Here is a 14,313-nt window from a genome sequence, read left to right as displayed (position 1 = left end):
ACTTGAAATCTCCATATTCGAAAGGAAGCCATTTGTTTCTGGATTGTTGTTTCCCCAGACTAATTTTTGAAGTATAACTCTCTAATATGGAAAACCATTAATATTCACTCTGGAGTTAAGAAAAAAAGAAAGGAGCTTTGGATAGCTAAAATATTAGTTCAACTGTTATCCAAGACCCCATTTTCTTATCTTAATTAGTAAGCAAACCACTAAACCACACCAGATTTGACTTTGGTTGAGCAACAAGGATGTCTAAAATGGCCCCAACATTAAATGTTCAAAATATTTGCAGTAACATTTTTCTATAAGCATTAGTATTATTCTTCGGTATTATCACATTTGACATAATTATACCTTGTAAATACCTCAAATGTGTAATGACATCCTTTCAAGAATTATTACTAATTATTATACTTGACATGACAAATTAAACATGTTGTTTGACGTAATTGCCCTAAATAATTCAAAATGCTAAGTATGCTTAGAAATAGCAATTAGCATAATTAAGTGAAAAACCAAACTACAGTCAATTTCAATACCAATTCACTATCACAAGCTAGAATTTTCCAGAAGATTTTAATAATGATTGGGTGATGTGACTTAGAAAATTATTTTGTTAATTAAGAATGATGAAACATTGTCAATAGTTTTATAAGTCCTGAAATAAAAGAGTGGGAGGAGCTTCAAGTGTGAAGGGCAAAGTCTTTAGAGTTAAGAAGATTTGAGTATGAATCCTACCCTAGCCATTACCAACTGGGTCAGTCTAGGCTAGAGATGGCACCTTTCTGAATCATTTTTCTCTACAATGGGGTAAGAATGTTTGCCTCTAGGCCTGTTGTAAGAATGAACTAATGACATAAAGTGCAAACAATGCGTGACACCCTGGAAAGGCTCAGCAAATTTAAGCTCCTTATACGCTTACTCATTAAAGATAAGAAGATGTTGGATGTGGAGTTCTAAGCTAGTTGGAGGAAAAAGCTCCAAATAGGAGCTTTTCAGATAGGATGTTATAAAAGAAAAAATCAACAATATCTGAAAAGAAAGAGACGTGATCTTCAATTCACAGGTTTGTGAAGGCATGGTGAGGTGATATGTGTAAGCACATAACTACCCGAGTCCCTGGCATGTCATTGACTCTTCATAAATGATACAATGATTGTTTCTTTTCCCTTTGTCAATGAAAAGAGTCAAACTATGTAAAACATCTGAGGAGATTTATTCTGAGCCAAATATGAGTGACCATGGCCTGTGGCACAGCCCTCAGGAGAACCTGAGGACATGTGCTCAGGGTGGGTGGGGTGTAACTTGGTTTTATACATTTTAGGGAATGGCTGGAAGAAAAAAAAATCTAGCTGTGTTAATAGAGATTCTCTACACATGCAAATTTTCCCCCACAGAGGACAGCTTTGCAGGGCCATTTCAAAAAATAGCAAAGAAACATGTTTCAGGGTAAAACATTTTGATTTTCTTCTTTGTCACATAATGTTATGCCAGAGTCAGATTGGAAAATGAGCCATGATGTATAGGGTTAAATAAAACCCATCTGATGAGCTTTATGGTTTGTAGGACATGACTCCCCAGAACCCATAGACAGGAATTTGGGCAAGATTAAAAAAAATGAGAGCTTAGTCCTCACCTTCTATGAGAATAGAAATGTAAACTGAGGCCAAGAAGTTTAGTGACTTGCCCCAGGTTCATAAGTCAGTGGAAGCAGAGCTTGAACCCAAGTCTGAGACCAACGGAGAGCTCTTCCTTTGTATCATCCTGTCCCATCTTGAAGAGGGCGCTAGATAGCCCCACTGCCTTCAGTCAAGCTCCTTTCCCCTGTTCTGCTCTGGATGTCTCCACCCATCTGGGCCTTTGGCTCAGCTCACTGCTGCTGCTGCTGCATTTCAAAGATGCAGACACCCTTTGCTCTCCCATGGAATGTCAGAGCTGGAGAACTAGACACCACTTTCATTGGGATCTTGACAACTCTCTCCCTGTTTGTAAAACACTGTGATAAAGTACCTTTTTGTCTGCAAGAGACAGCTTATCAGACATCTCATCAGGAAAGAATGACTGTCAAAAGCAGTCATTTCTTTTTTAAGGTAAAAAGACACAGAAGACAGAATGTTATTATGATGTAAATGAGCTGACTGGCAGGAACTCCCTCCCCAGGGAGGCTGGGGAAGGGCCTGACTACACAGTTTCCAGATGGAGGCAGCAGGTTTGGGTGTTGACTCTGCTCTAAGGAGGTCATCAGTCTAGAGATTATGGACTGAACTACTCAGCCCACCTGAGCTCAAGCACCAATTAGATTATGGACTGGACAACTCAGCCTGCCTTAAGCTCAGGCACCAGTGAGTTTCTGCAGCCATGGTAAGAGAGGAGCAAACCAACATAAGTGCATATTTTTAGACCTGCAACTGACTTGCAAGTAACTTTGCTAAACACCATGTCTGGTGTTTAGAGGAGGAAGTAAGGTATATACTGTTGAAAAAGCACATTTCCTTACAGGCTTATATCCTGAGGACATGGACATGAGGAACAAGGTACAGAATTTAAAAAAGGAGAAATGATCTGGGAGCTAGGGAAAAGAGATGCTGATTTTACCCACTCTTGGTGAAATGAATCTACCATATGCCTTTTACTCTCCCCTGACAGAGATGTAAGTGTGTGTGCGTGTGTGTGTGTGTGTGGGTACACCTGCATGTGAGAATGTAGTTACAGTCTCAGGTTTTAAAGAACATGACAGACTAGAGAGAAACCAATTTTAGAGGCAAATAAGGTGAGACACCTGCCTCTGCCCCAATGAGCTGAGTAACCTTGGGAAGGTTTCTCAACTTCTCTGAGTCTGGAGTTACTCAAATATAAAGCAGATGGGAGTATGTGAAACTGCCTTTGCAAAAATCATAACTGAGAAAATTATGACAGTGAAAGATATCAAAGCTGGCTGACCCCATCTTGCTTCTAACCTCTAAACCATTCTTGTTCTTTCCCAGGCATAAGCCAAACTAGCTTTGGGAAGGAATTTAGTGTATAGTTTATACAATGGCCCTTCCCAAAAGGCTAAGCTGTTCTTGTAAAACAAATGAAAGGCCACCAGCCACCAAGTCAACATGAGAGGGGCTGAAATTCTAAATATTGCCAGTCATTATTCAGGAGATCTTAAGATTTGCAACTTCTTCAATTACTCTTGAAGGTAACATTATTGTGAACCTAAGATCAGCCTTTCGAGAAGTCTTTTCAGGTTTTCGCATTTCTAACAACCAGATGGCCCCACCTGGACCTGCCAACCAGTTCTGTGATCCTCACCCAGGAACTGACTCAGCAGAAGAGAACTGCTTCAATCCCTGTGACTCAACCCTGAGCTAATCAATCAGCACTCCGAATTCACCAGTCCCCTACCCACCAAATTATCCTTAAAAACTCTGATCCCCAGGATTTCAGAGAGACTGATTTGAGTAATAGTAAAACTCCAGTCTCCACACAGCTGGCTCTGCATGAACTACCCTTTGTCTTTTGCAATTCCCCTGTCTTGATAAATCAGCTCTGTCCAGGCGGTGTGCAGTGTGAACTCCTTGGGCAGTTACATATGGGGAATGGTGGCTATATAACAGGGTTGAGGGAATCAAGCGGGAAGACGTTCTTTCCCCTGCTCCACAGACGTCCTTGACGTGTTCTCACTGCAGTGCCTTTCTGCAGCTCATTTTGGTTCTATGTTTCCTCTTTGGCTCCAGCATCCCTTCAACCAACCAGGGACTGCACTCAGTATTTATTTTTCATCCATTTCGAGTGTATAAAGTTTTCACCTTTTGGGGCTTGTATACATAATACATAAAATATCCCAATTACAGAAATATTCAGAATGGAACATAGAACTTGGAAGCATAAAACTTGGGTTTGAGTCTGGGTTGGCCAGTTGCATGGAGGGTATTTGTGAAGATGTTACAGGAAAAGGGTCCCAATGCAGATCCCAAGAGAGGATTCTTGGATCTCATGCAAGAAAAAATTCAGGGTGAGTCAACAGAGTAAAATGGAAACAAGTTTGTTAAGAAAGTAGACAAAGCAGCTCTAAGGACTGCTGGTTGGTTGCCCATATTTATAGTTATTTCTTGATGATTTGTTAAGCAAGTGGGGGATTATTCATGCCTCCCCTTTTGAGACCACATAGGGCAACTTCCTGATGTTGCCATGGAATTTGTAAACTGTCATGGCACTGGTGGGAGTGTAGCAATGAGGATGATAAAAAGTTACTCTCAAAAAAAAAAAAAAAAAAGAGTTTCTCTTGTCGCCATCTTGGTTTTGATGGGTTATGGCCAGCTTCTTTACTGCAACCTGTTTTATCAGCAAGGTCTTTATGAACTGTATCTTGTGCCGATCTCTTATCTCATCCTGTGACTTAGAATGTCTTAATTATATGGGAATGCAGCCCAGTAGGTCTCAGCCTCATTTTACCCTGCCCCTAATCAAGAGGGAGTTGCTCTGGTTATAAGAGTTCTGACAGAAATGTCACTCAGCTTTGCTGAGCTTGGGTTCCATTTGTGGGATTTGTCAGGCTGATAGAGCACAGTTGGAAAGAGGACGTCGGGGAATGAAAATCACAGACATGTGATTTTCATATCACAGGATGAACAGCGATAACAGGGGGAGAAAGACAGAGGTTAGGATGGGGAAATCATTTGGGGAGAGAGACTGAGTTTTGCGTTAGACACCCTGAGACTCAGTGCAATGGAGGTGCTCAGTGCAATTAACCCTTTAGGCTGGCTCAGCATTAGGCATATAAATGCTGATCATTTTCCAGGAAAGACAGTGGTTTGGGTGAGTTATCCACAGCACAGAAAGGGTAAAGAAAAGGGAGCACAGAGTTCTGGAATTCATTGTAAGGAGACGTGGGAGACAGAGCCTATGTATCACTGGCTCTGTCTCAGAAGCATTAGAGAAATGGAAAGTAACCAGAGTTCCGTATTTCCCCAAAGCCTCATGGCCAAAGCAGAAAAACAAAGGAGAGGACATAGGAGGGAAAGGTTAGTAGAAAGAAGCAGTGGTCAAAGAAACAGAAACTTGAAGTAGTAGAGATGAAGGAAAGGCACCTGCTCAACCATGATCAGCTCTAAAGGGCTCTCTCTTCTGCCCTAGTCCTTCACAGCAGGCTTGTCAGGTCAGCACTCCACCCCACCATCAGCTCCCATAGGCTCTGTGTACTGGATTTCTTGGTAAGACTTTATCTTTTAAATTTTAAAGGTATCAGTCCATGGCTCAGGGGTTGAGGACCCCTGCTTTTAAAGGATGCCTTTACCTGATGATAAAAAGTAGAACATTTCTACTTCAGGCAACTACTTAATATCTATTATACTGCGCTGATCAAATTCCCATATGAATGGATGGGTCAACTCACTATTTTCTCCTCCCACACTCATTCTCTCCTGGTTTCTAAACCCCAGTGGAGGTGGTGCCTCCAGCTTCCTCAAGTGAGAGCCCTTTCAGATTTGCCTCCTGGCATTTGGTGTCATGGTTCTCCTTCATGGCTCCCAACACAGGGCTCCAGCTCCTGGGCCCCTGCTCTAGGTCTGAGCAGGGAAGGGGAAAGGTGGACATCAGTATTCTTTCAGTTTAGTGAAGAATTTCAGTACAAGATGTTTAGGAACGAGTGTGAAATGATGTTCAGAGTAGATGTATTCGTTGCTTTGCTTGGGACAAAATGGCAAGGAGAAAATACATGGGGCAGACAGGAATGGCAAGATAGAGACAAATGCTGATTTATTTTGACTTGTCATTCCCCTATTGGAGGAAACATGTACATGCTACAAGGTTAGAATAAAGCTGTCAGAGAAAATAAAGACGTGAAATGAATTAGAGAGAGAGCCTGGAAGAGAGTGAGCAAACAGTGATGCATGAGACCATCAGCAGAGGGAGGTCTTAAAGAAGAAACTTCGGCCGGGTGCGGTGGCTCACAATTGTAATTCCAGCACTTTGGGAGGCTGAGGTGGGCGGATCACGAAGTCAGGAGACAGAGACCATCCTGGCCAACATGGCGACACCCCGTCTCTACTAAAAATACAAAAATTAGCTGGGCATGGTGGCAGGCACCTGTAGTTCTAGTTACTCAGGAGGCTGAGGTAGGAGAATCACTTGAGCCTGGGAGAAAGAGGCTGCAGTGAGTCGAGATTGCACCACTACACTCCAGCCTGGTGACAGAGCTAGACTCCATCTCAAAAAAAAAGAAACTTCACCTTGCAGAAGGTAACACATGCTAATTTATCATTTAGAAGTTGCTAAAGGAAGAAGAGAAAAATGAGAATGGAGAGAAAATTGTCTGGATGTGGAAGGGCGTTAAATTCCTTCAACCTCAGCCTCAATAATAGCGTGATAATTTTCTATATATCAAAATAAAACAGAAAAAAGAAAGAGAGGAAGGGAGAGAAAAGAGAGAAAGATTGTCAAACACTCAGTGTTCATACATATTAGCATATTTAATTATCATACTACCGAACCAGGTATGTTTGCATGACAGGGAAAGTTAAATAATTGTCCTTGATGTCAAATTTTAGTTTGTGATTCAATTAGGACTTGGATTTGTATCTGTCCAAGTCCATGGGTTACATTTCCCCATTTAGTTTTTTTTCTCTCTTTTTAGTTTCTTTTCTCTCTTATTTGCCTCATCTTCCACTTTTGTTTCTCCTGCCATCAACATTTTTTTTCAGTGAATTTATATACAGGCAAATGTTCTTCTAAGGTCTTATGAGCTACCAGCCAAGAAAAATTTTTCACATTTGCTTATACCAACAAAAAAATTCATTTTTAATTTCTGGAATCAAAAAATTATATATATATATATATATATATATATATATATATATATATATACACATATTAATCAAAGGCTTTTTTCCTCCTAGGTTTCCTTTCTCAGCAAGGCCACCATGTTTTCAGCAGATCGAATTAGAAATCTAAGCACAGTCTTGGATTCTGCCCTGTACCACAGGAACATGGCCGGTGATGCTACCTCCTATAGCTTCTCCTTAAATCCAACCTTGTTCTCTCTCTTTCTCTTCCTCTTGTGGTTCAAATCCTTGTCTTCACTTGCCTGGAAGATCTTTTTAAATTTCTCCAGCTTTTTCTCTTGCTGATCGCCATTTCCCTTACTACTACCCTAGTATCTTATAATACCATAGACATATGGATTGGTTTCTCATATCCAGAATTCTGTATTCTCACATTCATGTTCAGCCTTGCCCCACTTTCTGAATGGCCATCTATTTCCCTCCTCCACCTTGGCACACCTGGCTGACAAACACCTACTCAGTTTCAATTCCTGCTAAGGAGACTTTCCTGAGCAATTCTCTTCTCTTCTCCCCCGAGTAGAATTGCATTCTATTCTCCACGGAATTCCATTAGAGAACCTGCAACATACCTTTGTACTTATTTGATTATCTTCTGCCCTTACTAGCCTGTGAGCACACTGCGTACAGAAGCACCCAATTCATCTCTGCATCCCAGGGCTGGGCACATGTTTGTTGAATGAATGAATCAATCATTCATTCAAGATTGATCAAAAGTAACCTTTAACTGAACAACCACATATGTTTTCTGGTCTACATTAAACTTAGTCATGCTGGCAATTGGAATTAGAACCTTTGTAAATACAAACCTAAACAAATCACATTTAAAAATAAACTCCTTCTGGTTTTGTTCTGTTGTCTTGGCTGCCTTCTTCTGCCCATCAGAATTTAGGATGGAAACTTGAATAGGCAATTAGCATGACAGCCCCAGTGATTACTCTCATAATCTACCATCCTTAAGTGGTAGAAAATAAGATGCCTTGGGTAGACTTGAGTGTATTTCCTTATTAGGAAATCACAGTGATTTCATGAGAGTCGCAAAGGAAATGTTTTTTACTGAAAAATAGCATGCTGTAACTAATGAGGAAAGGAAAAATGTATGTATTTTTAAATCCCACACACTAACGCTATGCCTAACAATGAAATTATGTATTCAGGAAATCCTAAGCTTACACTTGGCCCAGTTGAACAGAGAGATATTGATTCATCTGAAGCCCTAGTGTATAAAAAGACATCTGACATGGCCAAGGCTTGCAGTACTGTGCCTGTTATCAGTTTCAGGGGCACTTTCGTAGGTGTGCTGTCACGAAATACTCACAATGGGTAGGTGACTTTCACATGTTTAACAGAAATAGGAATTGAGGCTGTGATTTTTTTAAGCAACTTGTCTGAAAACATGTAGTGGTCAGACCAGAGCCAAGACATGAGCCATGTCTTCCTGCCTGCCTCTCACAGCTCCAGAGCTCCACTGTGATGGTATGCAGAGCATATGCTGTAACTCAGTTAAATTAACCTAGAGTTTAGTATGAAATCATTTATATGATTACTTAGAAACATGGTAGAAGCTTATTAAGTATCTTTATTTTTTTGAGACAGTCTCTCTTTGTTGCCCAGGCTGTAGTGCAGTGGTGCGATCTCGGCTCATTAATTGCAACCTCTGCTTCCCGGGTTCAAGTGATTCTCCTGCCTCAGCCTCCCAAGTAGCTGGAATTACAGGTACCCATCACCACTCCCGGCTAATTTTTGTAATTTTAGTAGAGACAGGGTTTTATCATGTTGGTCAGGCTTGTCTCAAACTCCTGACCTCAAGTGATCCACCACCTCTGTCACTGAGTATGTTTGAAACGCTCTTGAATAATCCTTGATAAATGAATTTTAAGTGAAAAAGAAAAGGAGAAAAATAAAGTTTGACACAATCAATTCTGGCTCTAGTCCTGGCTTTGCTGACAAATTCATAGTCTGCCCTTGAGTGAGTTGTTTTTTTAGGCTTGACCTAAGTCAAATAAGATGTTTGGCTTCATAATTTCAAAAGTGCGTCTATCTCTGGCTATCTTATGCTATGGGAAAGCAGGCAAGAATAAAAAATAAAATATTTTGGATATCCTTGTAATGACCAATTCTTAAACTGGAAAGAATCCTCAGGCAGGGTTGATAGTGGCTGATCAGCACCCAGCATCCACTAACATTCACTTTAAAATGAATGAATGAATGAATGAATGAATCAGTTATCCCTTCTTATAATTTTACTTGGGTTCAATTTTTAGGAAATTCATATTCCTGTGCATGCTTTTCACATCTTCTCTATGTCCTGATCTCTACCAACATGAAGAATGTAAATCAAGAGAGCATTAGAACAAAGGAAGAGAGATGTACAAAGGGCAATGGAATTAACAGCACATATTGGTGAATGACAGCTCAGCCAAGGCAGAAGGGCAATTGTCAGAAAGGCTTTTGTGAATCACTGGCTTAATAAGGTATTGATTTTTATTTTATTTTATTTTTTATTTTTATTTATTTATTTATTTATTTATTCATTCATTTTTGAGGTGGAGTCTCACTTTGTCACCCAGGCTGGAGTGCAGTGGTGCAATCTTCGCTCACTGCAACCCTTGCCTCCTGATTTCAAGCGATTCTCCTGCCTCAGCCTCCTAGTAGCTGGGACTGCAAGCGTGTACCCCAATGCCCAGCTAATTTTTGTATTTTTAGTAGAGGTCGGGTTTTGCCATGTTGGCCAGGCTGGTCTTGAACTCCTGACCTCAAGTGATCCACCCACCTTGGCCTCCCAATGTGCTGGGCGGGATTACAGGCGTTGAGCCACCGTGCTCGGCCAGTGTTGATATTATTTATTGGATCCTGTTGTAGAATCAGATTTTTTCTTCCCTTAAGCAGTTAAAACTTAAGAATGTTGTGAATGTAACTCTTCTTCTTAAAAACTGTAAAGACTAAGAAAATCCATACCATCCACAACTTGTAAAAAGTCTTTAGAATGCCCTCATATCAGCCCCGGTGTCATGTCCGGAATTCTTTTCTCAGTACTATACAACCATAGTTTTTATTTATTGGAAAAGACCAAGCTCTGCTCATTCCTGTAATGTGCACCATTCTGATCTTAGATATAGACCCAACACCTCTCTCTGATCCTAGGTATTGATAGTCACCTCTTGATTCCTGTTAACTCAACTGGTATTTAAACAAAATCTGTGTATTAAGAGCACAACTCAGTGCATTCAGACAACACGTTCCAAATGCCAGGCTGTTCTGGGCACTGAAGATACAGTGACAAATACACACAAACTCTTGCCTTGGATGGCTTCTCCGGCTAATAGCAAAGACAAAGACATAAAAGGATTCTAATAAAAATGGAGTGCATGGGATAGTGAGCGTCACAGGAAGGACCACCTGATTCAAAATGAAAGAGGGTATGGTTTGCATATACTAAGTTATATAATGATAACAAATAACCTTAAAATCTTAGCAGTTTACAGTAAGCCCTGATGAGTTGCTCATTTCACATAATGATCACAGGTTAATTTATGATTGGCTTCATGTCATCTTTACTCTGGAATCCAAGCTAAAGGAAGAGCCTCTGGAACATGTGGGTCACCTGCCAGAGACAAAGTGTCAGACATAGTGATGGGTCAGCAGGGGCACTGCCACTTCCTGTTGTACTTCATTGGCCAAAGCAAGTCACAGGGACAAGACTGAGAGCAAGGCTGAGTTTATTTAATGTTACACAGGGAAGGGCCCAACAAGGAGCAGTGTCGACCGTTTTGGACAATAATACAGCCCACCTCAGGGGAAAATGCCATTGATTATGGCTAGTGCATAAGGTAACAGGAGTGTCTGCGAGAGCTGAGACTTGATATTAAAACAGAAAATACATAATGGGGAATCTTATAGCACTAGAGAGCTTGCTTCTATGGACAATATTAAAATTGGTGAGTTTTTGCTTGAGAGGAAGGAACTGGATGGTGTAGCCAAAGTTCCAGTTTAAACACATTACCCATCTGTGTTGTGTAGAATGGTTTATATGCAAGGGACAGTTGACAAGACCTGAGGCAGGGAGGCTGCCGAGGAATCAATGGAGGAATAAGCTCAGGTGGTGGGGGTGGAGGTGGAGAGGAGAGAGAGACCGGAGAGCTTGCAGGGTTAGCATAACTACACCTTATGTGGATTAGACACATGAATAGAATGCAATTCTTTTCTCCATGAAACGTTAATGCTAATAAAATGTCTGCTTTACTGGCAAAATACAACCAAGGAAAGACAACAGATGTCTAGTGTTAGGCTCTGTGAGTTCCCAGAAGATCTGAGAGAGTCTTGTACTCTCTGTCGCAGCTCTCAGAAGTGCAGTATAGACAATGAGGGATGAGAAACCAAAACCAAATTTACTGGGCTACCTAAGCAACACTCGCAGAGCTAGCTCCTGGTTTACAGACTACTTCAAGATTCACTACAAGGAAGTGTTGAAGCCCTGAGGGCTTTGGTGTTAAGACCCATCTGAAATGCAGGTTTGGCTACCTACAAGCTCATTGACCTTGGGCAACTACTATATCTCCTTGAGCCAATTTCCTAATCTATAAGGAAGGAAGGAAGTAGAGAGAAAATGAGGAAGAAGGGAAATGAAGAAAGAACGGCATATTAGGGTTCTTGAGAGTAACAGCACTAGCAGCATGTTTGTGTAGGTATGTAGGTATATATGTTTGTGCGCACGTGCATACACGTCTGTACAGAAAGAAAGAAAGAGAGAAATGTGTTTCAAGAACTGGCTTACACAGTTGTGGAGGTTTTGTGTGTTCAAAGCCTAATGGGATAAGCCGGCAGGCTGGAGACTCAGAGGAGAGTTACAGTTCTAGTTCAAAGGCCGTCTGCTGGCGGAATTCCTTCTGCTCAGGGGAGGTCACACTTTTGTTCCATGCAGCCCTTCCACTGATTGGAAGAAGTTCACCCACATTATGGAGTGCAATCCATTTTTCTCAAAGTCTACAGGATTTAAAAGATTTATAATAAATGTTAATCTCCTCCAAACACCTCACAAAAACATGTAGGATAATGTGTGAAGAAATACGTGGGCACGGTGGGCCAGCCAAGTGATACAAAAAATTAACTGTCACAGAAGGGAAAGAAAAAAACAGAAAAGGAAAAGAAAAAATTAAGAAAAATTGTGATCATCTATGTTAAAAATAACAGGACCTACTAGTGACTAACCAAACTGTTGTTTATTTTATTAATGTTATTGTCATGGTGTTCTTTTTATCTGTTTATCCATCCTTATTTTACAAATGACAAATTGAGATTTGGAGATAAGTCCCCTGATCAAAGACATACAGCCTCCCTCTTTCTTGTCTGTCCCACTGAGGTCATTCTGTCAAGCGCTGGATAAGCTTGGTCATTTATTAGTCTTTGGTTAATTCTGAGGTGGGCAAAATAGTCAGGTTTTGTATGTAACAGACTTAGTTCCCTGTCTGGCAAGAGCAATCAGAATGACCACTTAAGAGTATGATAGAATTCATTTGTAAATAACAGAAACAAAACCTGACCTGGTTTAAGTTGTTGAGTGGGGCTCCAGAGCTTCCATCTCTGCATAAGAGGAGCTAAGAGTATCAACAGGCTCTGTTTCTGTGGACATCATTGACTCATTTGCTGATTTAACAGGACATTATAAACATTACGATATATTCTATATGCCTAGCATAGCAATAAGCTTTGGAGGAACCCATAGAAGTAGAAAACACAACATGTGTTGAGTGCTTATGTTCCTGGAACTTTATTCACACATATGACCTCATTTTATTTTAAGCTGAATTTAGATTGTAATCTCTCTGATTTTGTTTCTTTGTTTGAACTGATGAGTATGTTGTAAGAGGACAGGATGCTGCATTTTGCCTCAGGATTACATAGGTAAGGAGCTGAAACCTCAGCATAAGAGGTCAGTTGCCATCCTGGACAGGCAATGCAGAGTGTGGGGGTGCAGGCACGTCAGACGGACCAAGCACCCAGGGCCGACGCTGTAAGAAGGGAAAGGTCCAGCAATCTAGAGTCATGAAGACAGACCAGTGAGATGAATCCAACTTGGCTAGGCACGGTGTCTCGTACCTGTAATTCTAGCACTTTGGAAGGCCAAGGCAGGCAGATCACTTGAGGTCAGGAGTTCAAGACCAGCCTGGCCAACATGGCGAACCCCTGTCTCTACTAAAAATACAAAAATTAGAGGGGCATGATGGCACTTGCCTTTAATCCCAGCTGCTCGGGAGGCTGAGTCATGAGCATTGCTTGAACCCGGAAGGTAGAGTTTGCAGTGAACTGAAATTGTGCCACTGCACTCCAGCCTGGACAACCGGAACAAAAAAAAAAAGAAAGAAAGATGAGTTCAACTCACAGAAGTCATGAGCAGCTCAGCAGGAGCTGAGTATCTGCAGATACCAGTGTGGTGAGTTTCCCTGGCTTACATCTACAGCCCTCCTCATCAGTTACAGTCCCGCCCTGGAGCTGCAATCTGAAAATGAGTACTGTGATGTGGCAGAAGAATAATCTTTGAATCAGAAAAAAAAAAAAGTTTTTTTGAGCCCTAGCTTTGCCCCACATTTGCTGTGTGCCCTTGGGTAAGCAACTTGCCCATCCCCTAAAATGAGGGTGAGAATGTACAGTTTGCTGGGCTTTCCCTAAGGAATGATGGCTGCCATGGCTGCATGTAAGGTGCTCAGCCCCGTGCCCCGCTCATCCTCACCTCTCCAGGTGGGGTGCTTATGCTTTTTATTTTGTCACCCCACTTATGGACAACACTCTTTGGGAGCTGTGGAAATGAAGTTTCTGCTTTACCAAAAATTCAGCTGGTATGTTGTCTCTGGAGAAAGCGGTTCTTTTTTGATCTGAGATGGACAAACCAGGCTATTCTGAGAAGGACTAATTACAGTACATAAGGTGAGTGCCCTTCTCTCGCCCACACACAGATATCAGAGCTGTAGTGTGACATGTAGCCAGCCTGGCCATGCAGCCCCAAATCTGTGGTACCTGTTGGCCGTGGTTGCCCATAGCAACAGTGGGAGACAGGAGCCATGAGGATGCAAGTCACTTACAGCACTTATGCTTGTTTTTTGTTCATGAGTTCTTGTTTTGGTTGTTGTTGTTGTTGTTGTTTGTTATGTGTGTTGGTGTATGAGGGAGCAGGCAGTTTTAGAGGTGGGGGAAGCTGGGGCAGTACTTGGAGAGGACAAGTGATACTTGCTGTCTGCATTAATTGCAATGTATGACTTCTTTAAAAAAATAAATGTTCAGTTGAGAAAACAGCTTATCCTATTTATTTGCAAAAATGTATGTAGTAGTGGAGATCCCTGCCTCATTTCACAAAAGGTCACACTAACACCTTTCTGGGAAATGGTTCTAGGCTTCTCCAGGGCTTTAGGATAGGGATTTTGGATAGAGGTAAGGCTGAAGAAAGGAAGTTTATCAGATTGTTCTCACGCTGCTAATAAAGACATGCCTGGGACTG

Source organism: Sapajus apella, unplaced genomic scaffold (assembly GCF_009761245.1).
Source record: "Sapajus apella isolate SASKATOON/1434 unplaced genomic scaffold, GSC_monkey_1.0 scaffold31, whole genome shotgun sequence".
Classification (NCBI taxonomy): Eukaryota; Metazoa; Chordata; class Mammalia; order Primates; family Cebidae; genus Sapajus; species Sapajus apella.
The sequence above is the reverse complement of the archived record's forward strand: the minus strand, read 5'-3'. Positions refer to the sequence as shown.